Source organism: Myxocyprinus asiaticus, chromosome 4 (genome assembly GCF_019703515.2).
Source record: "Myxocyprinus asiaticus isolate MX2 ecotype Aquarium Trade chromosome 4, UBuf_Myxa_2, whole genome shotgun sequence".
In the NCBI taxonomy this organism is placed as follows: domain Eukaryota; kingdom Metazoa; phylum Chordata; class Actinopteri; order Cypriniformes; family Catostomidae; genus Myxocyprinus; species Myxocyprinus asiaticus.
This window is the reverse complement of record NC_059347.1, coordinates 30,514,376-30,527,361: the sequence shown is the minus strand read 5'-3', so window position 1 is coordinate 30,527,361 and position 12,986 is coordinate 30,514,376. Positions and strand designations below refer to the sequence as shown.

Here is a 12,986-nt window from a genome sequence, read left to right as displayed (position 1 = left end):
TTGGTTCCACCTAGCGGCTGGAGTTTGTTTTGTGTAGTAACACAACTTCAAGAAACTTTTGCATCGATGAAGGGTCACTTTTACACTGAAGTTCCTGGCCAAATTGAGAATAAACACTAAGGATGGCCACAAAATATTTACATGCCCACAACAAGCGATGTCTTTCATAAAATCAATGGACTGAGGAAGTCATGGTGTGTTTCTCACGTGCCTCCAAGTGGGCTTGTCTCACTGAACATACATTTGACCGTCCGAGGAAGCTGGGTGCCTTTTTGGTTTCTTTTTGTGCTGGTTCCACCTAGCGGCTGGAGTTTGTTTTGTGGAATAACACTCCTTCGGGACAGTTGTGGATGAATCTGCTCGTTCTTTGTGCTTATGCCTCCTATTGGATGGAGTTTGTTTTGTTTTGACATTGGAATGATTAGGTCATCTCCTGCACTCATGAACAGCCGGCTCACTAAACATTCGAGGAAACTGAACGGCTTTATTATTTATTTATTTATTTATTTGTGTGCTGGTCCCACTAGTAGCTGGAATGTTTTTTTTGTTTTTTTTTTTTTGTGGAGGAACACACCTTTGAGACAGTTTTGTGATTTTCTGTTATGTAATTCTGTCTCCCAAAATTTGTACAGAAGCACCGGACTTGAGCAATCCAATGGCAAAGTTGTCGCGGGGGCTCTTGCAGGCATACATGGACTGTTTGAGTATAGTGGGATGGCCACCGTTGGTCTGTCGTGCGTGGGATTAATGCTCACGTTTTCTTTTTTCTGTTTGTTTTGTTTTGGGGAAAGTTCGAGGTTTGACTGTGGCACTAATGTTGGAATGTGGTCTTTATAATTTTATTTTTGACACACAATCTATTTTTTTCTAATATGTCAAAATGTCAGATGTTAATATGAGTGGATTGTCTCTCTCCATGTTGAGTGTAAATGGGTTGGGGCACCCCATAAAAAGAAGGAAGGTTATTTATTTTCTTAAACGTAAGAAATATGATATTGTATTTCTTCAAGAAATGCATCTTTCCCTGCAGGAAGCTGAAAAATTTGGGAAGATATGGGGTGGACATGTTTTCTTTAGTGCTGGCTCAAGTAAGAGCAGGGGAGTCATTACACTGATAAGTAAGCATCAACAATTCAAATGTCTCAAACAGATTAAAGATAAATTAGGAAGAGTCATTATAGTTTTAGCAGAAATTCAGGGGCAAAGGTTGATTTTGGCTAATATTTACACACCTAACACTGATGATCAGGGCTTTTTTATAGATCTTGAAGGGAAGTTGCAAGCTGCTGGCACCCCTCATGATATAATATTGGGAGGAGACTTTAATCTTTTGATGGACTCAGTCCTTGATCATAGTGAAGCAAAAGTGTGCAAGTCCCCTAGAGCAAAACTGACACCTCACAGGATGTGTAAAAATCTTGGTCTTACAGATATTTGGAGACTTTTCAACCCATCTGTTAGGGACTATAAAAAATTTTCATCAGTCCATAAGATTTATTCTAGAATAGATTTTTTTTTTTTTTTTATATCTAAGTTCCTCATTTCATCGGTTGTTGATTGCTCAATTGGAAACATCTTAGTCTCAGATTACGCCCTGGTGAGTTTAAAAGGTGTTGCCACATATGGAGAAAAAGAAATCATGTAGTTGATGCTTTTATGTATCCCTTTTTTCAAAATCCTGATTTCCAACAAATGTTAAAGGCTGAAATCAGTGTTTATATGGAGACCAACTGGTCCTCAGTATTCTCTGTGGGCATGGCTTGGGAGGCACTTAAGGCTGTTCTTAGGGGTCGGATCATTCAGTATGCCTCATTCATCAAAAAATCCAAAGCACGAGAACTCGTGGAGTTGGAACAGAATATTAAAAGTACCAAGACAGAACTGAAGTGCCGAATGTCGTCTGATGGCCTCAGAGAATTGACTCGATTGAAATACATATATAATACTATTTTGTCATGGAAGGTGGAGTTTTGGCTATTCAGTGCAAGACAGTCATACTTTGAGTCGGGGGACAAAGCAGGAAAGCTTTTGGCTAGATATATATAGCAGAGAGAGTCTTTTTCTACCATTCCCTCAGTGAAATCTGCTGGTGGTGAAATTTTTACCTCAGCTATTGATATTAATAATGCTTTTAAAGAATTCTATCTTCATCTTTATAGTTCCAAGTCTTTGTCTACTGATGAAGATATTAGAAACTTTGTGGAACCATTAGATCTCCCTAAACTGACGACTGAGCAAAAAAATGATCTTGATTCTGAGATAAACTTGGAGGAGCTTGACGAGGTAATTAAGGCCCTGCCTACAGGCAAGGCTCCGGGGCCAGATGGCTTTACCGCTGAATTTTTTCGATTTTATGCTACAGAACTGGCTCCACTTTCGTTAGAAGTTTATACTGAATCATTAAATAATGGAAAGCTTCCGCCAACCATGACACAAGCCCGGATCAGTCTGATTCTTAAAAAGGACAAAGATCCAAGCGAGTGTAAAACCGTGCAATCTCCCTGATCCAACTAGATGTAAAAATGTTGTCAAAAATTTTGGCTAATCGATTAAGTAAGGTTATGACATCTCTTATACATATAGATCAGGTGGGGTTTATTCTGGGCCACAGCTCTTCTGATAACATTATGCGTTTCATCAATGTTATGTGGTCAGTGGTGAATGATCAGACTCTGGTTGCTGCCAGAGTCAAAAAGGCGTTTGATATGGTAGAATGGGATTATCTTTTTAAGATTTTAGAAATATACAGGTTTGGGAATACTTTTATTAGATGGATTAAGTTACTATATAGACACTCTGTAGCGGTGGTACAAACAAATGGATTAATTTCAGATTATTTTACTCTGGATAGGGGCACCCGGCAGGGTTGCCCTCTTTCCCCATTATTGTTCTGTCTTGCCCTGGATCCATTAGCAGCCGCAATAAGAAGGGAAGATGATTTTCCAGGGGTGGTGGCGGGAGGTGTGGCACATAAGCTTTTTATTCGTCTCCGACCCCACTAGATCTATGCCTTGCCTCCACAGAATTATTAATTCCTTTTCTAATTTCTCAGGATACAGAGTTAATTGGTTTAAATCCGAAGCTTTGGCTCTGACAGCATACTGCCCAGTAATGGCTTTCCAGCCGGGCACCTTCCAGTGGCCCAAACAGGGTATTAAGTATTTGGGCATTTTATTCCCAGCTAATTTGTCTGATTTAGTTAGTTAATTTTGATCCCCTAATAAAAAGGTTTTCAAGCGATGTGGGCAGGTGGGCTTCATTACATTTATCTATGATTGGGAAGGTTAATGTTATTAAAATGAATTGTATTCCAAAATGTAACCTCCTGCTACAATCTCTCCCTGTAGATGACCCCTCTCTTATTGCAAGCTATTTGATTGCATAGCAAAGTCCTTCATTTGGAATGGTAAGTGTCTCAGATTACATTTCAATAAGTTACAAAGGCCAATTGACAATGGTGGGCTAGGCCTACCCAAGATTTTGTTTTATTATTATGCATTCGGTCTCAGACATTTGGCTCATTAGTCAATTCCACCTGAGAGAGCCCCTCCCTAGTTTGGTATTGAACAGGAAGTTCTTGCCCCTATTTCGCCATTGCAAAGCCTCTCTGTCAATCTAATCAGAGAAGTTAAGGTACACCCCGTTATTTCGCATTTGCACTCGGTATGGACAGACGTGTCCAGAGTGTTTAATTCGGACATTTATTTAACTGTTGCCTTGAGCATATGGCAGAACCCAAAATTATGTATTAATAAAAGTCCCCTTTCTGCTGGTCAGAGTGGATTGTGAGGGAGGTTAATACATTCGGTGACCTATATGAGAATGGGGTGTTGAGATCTTTTAAAAATTTGGTTCAACATTTTGGGATCCCCAGATCTCTGTATAGGTATTTACAATTGTGCCACCTACTCTGTACTATTTTTGGGAGTAGCATACACCCCCCTAAAGCGGCAGATACTCTGGGAGTGCTGATTACTGCTTTTGGAAAAGGTCATGAGGCATCAGTGTATTACTCCCTGCTAATTCAGTGTCTGGGGGGGCGGAGCTTTAACTTCTATCAAGAGATTACGGGAGAAAGATTTCAACTTGGTATTGGAGGAGGGAGTGTGGGCTAGGATTCTTAAAAACATCAAGTCTGCATCTAGAGATGCAAAGGGTGTGTCTTATGCAATTCAGATTTTACATAGATTTTATCGGACCCCCTCTAGATTGTATAGGCTTGGTATTAAAGACACTGCTGGCGATGCCAATCGGAGGATGGAGACATGGCCCATGTTTTTTGGTGGTGTAATGAGATCAAGAAATTCTGGTTGATGGTTCAGAATTTTGTGTGTGACGTGTTGGGCACTCGGGTTTCATTTTGCCTCAAACTTTGTGTTTTGGGTGATGGGGCGGTCATCGATGTGGGGAATAGTCAATTTTGTTTGTGTGTGTGTGTATATATATATATATATATATATATATATATATATATATATATATATATATGTTTTTGCTTTTCTTTATTATTGTAAGATTTAATAAAAAAATTTAATTACAAAAACAAAAATAAATAAATAAATAAATAAAATAGTCATAATTATGACTTGTGCAGTGATCTTTTAGTGATCCTTACACCAATCAGATTTGGTTTATGCAGTCTGTTGTTTACTTACTAAATGAGGGTAATACTAAATGTAGGTATTTTTGACCTAGAGAAGGTAGGTATGAAGGAAAATTAGAGTTAGTTCGAATGATCCTTCTGACTGCATGTTAAACTGCTGTTTTAAAGATGTGGGCAACATGAGATGTTATCAAATTATAATGAGTCATTACATTTTGTGACAAGGTTTTAGTTTATACTCATGGTGCAGTGCACTGTAAACTATTTAAATTCCTGACAAGTGTTTGCTCTGTTCTGCTTCTCAGGTCCTATGTCTGGAGGCTTTAACTTCCAAGTGAATGATGGTATGAACTTTGCTTCCAGGCAGATATTCAGTATTACAGCTCGTGCCCTGGTTCTTACTCTAGAGAAGGCTGGACCTCTCAAGGTGGTTCCAGGTAACACTGATTAACTCTTGCAAGCACACAGTAAATTATGTTTAAGCACTAAATTGAACTATTCTGTCACACACAGTGACCAGATTTATGGAGATTTATTTTTTTATTTTTTTTGCATATTACTAAAATTGTAATAAGAAAGAAATAGTAATAGTAGAACCTCATTGTTGAAAAATATGTTAAAAAAGAAAAATATGTTTAAAATAATATATACACACATGAGAAGAAGACTCTAGCCATTTCAGTGTTAGAGAATAGGTAGCTGCCTTCTATATGGTGCTGAACACACATTCATGAGTGCCGCCATGTTGAGATCATATGATCAGCCGAATATTGCTAATTTTATTTAAATAATCCCTTGTTACTGGATGCTGTCACTCACAGAATAAATTAATGAAGGCTGACTGCAAATAGAGCATTTTTTACAATGACATCAGTAACTGAAAGCTTTTGTGTGATGTTGCATCTATGCCGCTAGGTATCCGCACAACTTCAACTAATCTTACTGAGTGCACCTTTAATATATCTATAATATCAAATTGTGGATGATATAAGAATGAAAGCAGAAATCAATCTCATGACAAAACAAATAGGCCTCCATGTTTTTATTCCAAGGTTTATATTTAGTCCTGGTCAGTTTTGATCTATTAGAACATATTAGCTCCTGCATCCCTTTTTATGGATTTAAGGGTAAAATAACATTTCATGTTCTTCACAGTAGTGAGTTTAGCATCTGGAGAAATGGCTCATTTGCGTGCCAAGTCAGTGCACTATATATGACACCTCCCTTCTGCTCAGTATAAAGTCAACAAACATGACTCTCCAACCACTTGTAGCCAGTAAAGACTTCTTTGTCTCTGTCTGACCATCAACATATCGTTTAATGGTTTCTTAATCCTTGTGCAACCAATCCATGTAATAACAAAACTACTTTAACTGTCAAGGTATAAATAGCTCAGTGGTAGAACAGATCTCAGTAAAAAGTCCTTAAAGTTATTAGACTACAGTCATTTCCTTAATTTAGAAACACTTAGTCATATGCCCGATTTAATACTAGAGCTAAAAAAGTTTCCACACGTTGCTTTGTCTGAGACAGTTTCACTAACAGCTGCTGCGTCTGTTCTCAATTGTGGCTAACTGTAGCAACGTTGAACTAAAAGGTAGCATCACAAAAGTCATGTTCACAAAAGTGCTCAACTTTTAATGAACTAAATGTATGTGTTCATGGAGTTCATTACGGTTTATTTTCCGTTTTTCCCTGAAGTTATTCTCTTGTGTGTGTTTGTTTTTTTGGGGGGGGGAGGGGGGCCTTTATTCCTCATTTGCTTTTGTTGTTTAACACAGGCAGGAATTTGGAATAGTTCCAGAAATTAAAAATAAAATAGCATTCACAGAAAATGTTAAACAATTCTGTTTATTTATAGTTTGCCCAAAAGACTCATTATTCTGTATAGAATTGTTGATGTCCATGTGTGTGAGCACAAGTGCTTCTCAATGCCACATTCTGTAAGCTATTCTTGTGGTACTGTGCTGAGTGAGTTGTCATGGCCTCAGTTGATTGGTAAAACACAACAGGAAAATGTCAATACATTTCATTCAGAACGAATGACTTTCCATTATTGAAATTCTTATTACAGAATCAGTAGTGTATTTTAGCAAAATCCTGTTTTTATAGTTCAAATTCATCTCAAAGCAGTACCTCTACTGTGCTTTAAACCTAAAAGTGATCTGAAATAGGATCTTGAAATACCTTTCTGCCTGTGTTTAGCAAATATAGAAGTAACTTGCCATTTTTAATTGCTTGTAATTTCTGGTTCATCTGCACACTTAGAAACACTTAGATTCACTTTTGTAAAACTTGCAGCAAAAAAGCTAAAGATTCAAATTTCAAAGCATCTAAGCTACCATGCACCAAAAAAGTGGTTTTGTTTATAGCACAAGCCAGACAATTGCTGTTGTTTTGGAAGTTTCCAGTTGCCAAGTTTCATCCAGGGTAATTCTTATGTTCTTTTTTCATCTAGGCTCCCTATCCCTGATTTCAAAAGAGATTCTTCAGGCAGTAACTAATGACAATAACAGCATCTCAAATCGAACCATTTATTTTACTGTAATCAATTTTCCAAAATTTGGAAAACTAGTTAATGTACAGGCAGACAAGTCCACAGTAGATATCTCATCCTTTACACAACAAATGGTGAGTGCTGCCAACTCCTCTTTCTAAATCTATGCCATGCATAGCAGAGTGCAGGGCAATAAATTATACATTTACTATGAGCATAGTCTGAGAGCACATCAAACTTCAAAGCAAATGTTGCATGTCCTAGTTAGTAAGGCAATAGGTATGGGTATGCTTGTGCTGACTCTCCAAATGTGGTTATGACACTGTGTTGGTATGTGGAAAACACCGGGAAATAATATTTTACAGTCATTTCTTATTCCAGGAATTAGAGGGCATGTTTACTTGTGCTTTGCATGCTTTTGGAGAAAATCTATTTCACTCAAACTGTCATCATTACAGGTGGATGAGGGCGAAGTGGCATATGAGCAGAGTCATGTGACCTCTTTGGGATGGACAACAATAGACAAGTTCACATTTACTATGTCATCCCCTCCTGCTACGCTTGAAATGCAGACATTTGACATTGACATTTCATACAAAAATGCTGGACCTGAACAAAGTTCTGTGCTCCTCAAAAACAAAGGTACAGTCTGACAATCTTATCTGGTTGATGGTAAACAAAGTCCAGTTCCAAAGCATAAAGAAAGTAACAATCCAGCCATTTATTTAAATTCTATGTGGTGTTTCTTTCCAAGATTTCATGTCTCATGGGTTGATTTTTATTCAAACAAACAAATTTCAATATTTGTAATTTTTTTTAACATGAAGTTCACATTAAAACATGTAAACTTTTTACCAGGCATCAATCATTTATTTTTGATACTTTTCAAATTAATTTTATTTATAGATTTTACAGTTTTAAAACTTTGAAAATTCATTATAAAAATATAAACTGTTACATGTTTGAAAAATATTTTTGGAAGTGATGTTTGAAGAAAAAAAGAAGAAAAAAACAAAGTAAATATCACTTGTGAGGAGGATATTTTCATTAGGCATCATTTCTAATTAAGATGTAATTTTGCCAAATGATGCAAAAAGTGTGAAAATATTATTTAATAATGTGTATTTAGGATACATCAAATGTTAGCTATGAAATTAGCCCTAGCAAGACAAAGGAGTCTTTATTCTTTATTATTTATAAATGAGATTTATTCCAAAAACATTAAAAATGTAATTTCCATCATTGTCATTTGCGATACTGAATTTTATTAGACACACTATAGAATTTGAGATGTGGTGAAAATTAAACTGTGGTGGGAATTTTCATGACTTTGAGAAAAAACTGACAAAAATTACAATCTCTTTTGATGTATATTGCTGGAAATAGTGTGAAATGTTTTTTTTAACAAGAATTTATGTTCTAGAAGTTCACAGTGCTTAAAGAGCCCAAACTGTAAGAAGAACCCATCTATTTTCATTGTAATTTAGTAGACAAGTAAAAACTAAAAATGAATTGCTGGACAAAACATAATATAGTGCCCCCCAAAAGTATATGGACTTTGCATTATACAACAAAATATCAAACCAGGTGGCATTTATTTTAAAGAAACAGAGCACAAACACACTTTTCAAGCAAAACATTTAACAAAAATAAGTTTTAAGTTTCAAGTGATACATTTTTTTTTTATATATATAAGTATTTGGACACTTTCTGGTAGTCAGATTTAGTAGGACATAACCAAAATTTATGTGAGGAACTTCAACTGCAGTTACTCTGCAAGAAAAATCTGCGTGAACTTGTGATTTTCGCACCTCATCCATCCACCAAAAATGATCTTTGCACCAGTTAAATGTAAGCATTTGTCTAAGAAAATAACAATTCATCTTTCTTTAAATATATATATATATATATATATATATATATATATATATATATATATATATATATATATATATACAGGTGTGGGTGTAACTGAGGGGGATAACGTGCTGATTGACAAATCAATGCTGGATGCGTCCAATCTCATAACTAAGCAGCATGAATCAAAGTGCAGTTCTTATGAGATTTGGTACCAGGTCACAACTCTACCACAGCATGGTGTCATCACTGTTGGAGAATGAAATCTCACAAAAGAAAAAACAAATTTCTCTCAGTTCATTCTCAACAAGTATGGAATCAAGTACCATCATGACAACTCTGAGACCACCCATGACCATTTTGAATTTGATGTGTATCTCTGAAGAGCAAACCACCAACAGGCCCCCTAGATGACTCAGAGGTAGTGTCAGAATCTTTCAACATCACTGTTACCCCTGTAAATGATCAGCCACCTGTTCTGAAGGCCAAAGCCCCCAGCCTTAAAGTTGTCCAGGGCAACACCGTGGCTATCGGATCCAACAACTTGCATGTGATAGACTCGGATAATCTACCCAATGAAATCCAGTACACTGTCATAAGTAAAACTAGTAATGGTTTCCTTGCCATCGCAGAGTGCTTAAATGAGTCAGTGGATTCCTTCTCTCAGGCTCAGATCGATAATGGAGAGTTGTACTTTGTCCATGATGGCAGTCTTGCATCTGGAGCGTTCTACTTCAGCGTCACTGATGGCCATCATCGTCCGTTGTATAAACTCTTCAACCTGGAAGTAATGGAGATCATAGTTTCGCTTGCAAACAACACAGAGGTGCTACTGGACCAAGGACACACCTCTGTGGTACTCACACAGTCACACTTAACTGCCATGACCAATGGTAAAAACTCTACTGTCCATTATAAAATTACAGTACCACCACAGTACGGTAAACTTCTACTGGACAACGAAGAGGTCAATGTTTTCAGTCAAGAAGATCTCCAGTTGCAGAAGTTGAGTTACCACATGGTCAACCTTGTGTCTTCTCATGATAACTTTGAGTTCACTGCCTTCACAACAGAGGCAAACCTAACTAATCAAGTAGTGAATATTACTGTGAAACCCCTAATTAAGTACACAGAAGGAGCAAAAATTCCAAATGGAATTCGAATTAAGCTGAAGCCGCACTTTCTGAATGTGTCTGAACTGGCTTTGTTGAGTGGCAGTGACCCGTTGTTTGAAATTATGTCATCCCCAGGATTGTCCGGGCAACTGGCAGCAATGGGAAGAAAGCTGAATCTGTGAAGTCTTTCACTTTCAGTGAGCTACAGCAGGAAAGACTGGCCATTGAGTTGAGGGCGAATCTGACAGGAGTCCAGGAAGTAAATGACTCTCTTGGATTTGTGCTTAAAGCTAATAATGTCCAACCTGCCAGGGGGTTTTCACCTTCGACATCATACCCTATCTTCCTACTTTTGTGATGTCAACAATAATCCCAGTATCCACAATCAGACCTGTGTTTCTTATCTAAACCACTGTGATGGGCTCTGCTCCATCTTCAACATTTCGCTCTGTGCAATCGACATGACGGGTGACCAAATCAAGATTCAAGGGTCGGAACCGATGGGGTAACTCAGACAGCAGTGATATTGATACCGCTATCCCAAAACCAACACAAGGGATAGAGGAGGTTTATCCTGTAAATAATACCCCAGTGAAAGTGGAATCAGTAACCCAGACGGGCTTCTCAAACTCATTGATCCTCCTATTGCCTCTACTTGCTTTTCTGCTGCTCTTAAGGCGGAACTGGAGGAAAAAGCCTTTAAAGAGTACATCAGTACCTGAGCCAGTTGACCCATCCTATCAGGATCAGCCAAAGTGGAATGCAACAGTCCCCACTATAACTGTCACTCCTCTCAACCCAAGCACCTCTGGGAGTTCTACCATAACCAGACTGCAAACCAGAGCTGGAAACTCCCTGTATGGTCAGCCCTCATCTCTGTGCTCTTTTGGAGACCTGGAGCCTGAAGTTTCACAGCTTTACAGGACCACCAACCCCACCCTGTGAAATAATCAGTACTGGGTATGACCTATGACCTTGGTTAGAGTACAGACCTCTCAAAGCTTCAGATTCATCATTCTCTGTTTTCTCTGCTAATGAAATGAAATGAAATGCTAATTCCATAGGGAATTTACATTTGTGTAAAAATGACCACATGTCCATGAATAGTGGAATTTACAGTATATACATTATATATATCATACTGTATATACAGTATATCTAAATGGTTTTTGCTTATTCATGTATAAGCTTATACATGTATTTACATATTGATATCAACCATTATGTTTTGCAAATATTGTACACAATTAATATTTCCACATGAAACCAACTACTACTAATGGAGAAAACATTGGCCAGCTGAAGACGCAGTATTTTAACTGATTTTAATTTGGTTACACTTTACAATAATATTGTATTTGTTAACATTTATTAATCTTGATTAAATGTTTTTTTTTTTAAGTTAATTTTTAGGTCATAATGCATTAACGTACACTATACAACTTTTAATTTGAAAAAATATATTAGCATATGTTGAAATTTACAAGAACCTAGATTAATAAATGCTGTAAACATATTGTTTATTGTAATTTCATGTTAACTGAAGTTGTAAAATTAATGTTAATGAAAACAATTTTTGTAAAGTGTTACCTTTATTTTTATAATCATTGGCAGACCGTTATATTGGATTTTTGTTTGCTTGCTGAATACACAAAGTCAAGACACAAGAGAGACTAGGCGTTTAAAGTAGATTTTGTGTCTATCTCAGATCAGAAAAGCAATTAAAATACACTGTGATGATATGACACTGAAACCATTTAAATGGGATAACATTATGTGGTACATATATCTTTGTATACTGAAAATATTTAAACCTTCAAGGATATTTATTTATAGATTTTGTTAAATATTATAATTACATTTATACTGACACTAAGAGAAAATAAGTGAAAATGAGCAGTGTGCACATTTTAATGGAACGGTAATGCATATACTGTATTTTGGGTGTGTTTTACTTAATTGTTCTGTGTTATAATTTAATGTTTATGTAAATGTTTTTTTGTTATATCAGGAAATATTACAAAAGTAATACCATGCATGGAGGTTGTAACTCTTTGAATAATTATGTAATGTGATAACACCACTGGATTCCTGCCACTGATTTTTCTTATTTTGTGGTTAATAAAAGACTGTGTTTTACTTTTGAACTACATAAAGTGTCCAAATGAATAAATCCATTTGTGTTATATTACAGTAATTAATTTTAGCAGCTGTGATCAAAGTCAGAGTGCATTTATTGTTGTATTTCACTACATTTAGGCATGTGGTGGTGTGTATTTATAGCTTAGTTATTAAAAATGCAACATGTATTTTTATGCCCGCTGTGACCCCCATATTGTGCAAATCATGCAACTTGGATTTCGAACAACCTGTAAGTCAAGTTTCATGGAACAGATTTACATAATATGAGGTTGGTGCTGAAACTAAATATACTCTATTTACAGTATGTATCTTTCTGCTCTTTCAGCAAAGTTCAACGTTTTTTCAAAAATGAAATGTTTTTTATTTTTCCTCATGTATATATCCTTTGTATGATGCACTGAATAGTTCTATTTGGCAATAAACTGCGCATGTACTGCAGATCTTGACTCCTTTTCAAATCTTCAAAATTTTATCATATTGAGATATATTCTGTGTTCAATGTTTTGACTCATTTTATATAAAGCAATCAAATGAAATACATTGATTTTAGACATTTGGGATTTTTTTTTTTCCTTTTTAAGATTGTGTTTGTGTCTTTTTCCTGTGTTTTTTGCCTTTAGAGTCTCTCACCGCTTTTTGGAAGTTAATAAGGCACACAAAGATGAAAAACAGTAAGGTGCCTCTTGAGGATGTAATGGCTGTGATACTCAGTTAATACAAATGTCATTCTGAATCACTTTAAAGACAAGATAAGAGCTGTGCTCAGTTTATT

The 12,986-nt window shown here is 36.3% G+C and overlaps 1 pseudogene; it reads left to right on the top strand.

The window, feature by feature from the left end:
- The window catches only part of LOC127438168 (chondroitin sulfate proteoglycan 4-like), a 34,766-nt pseudogene extending 22,120 nt beyond the window's left edge, over window positions 1–12,646 (top strand).
- The last annotated feature ends 340 nt before the right edge of the window (window positions 12,647–12,986 follow it).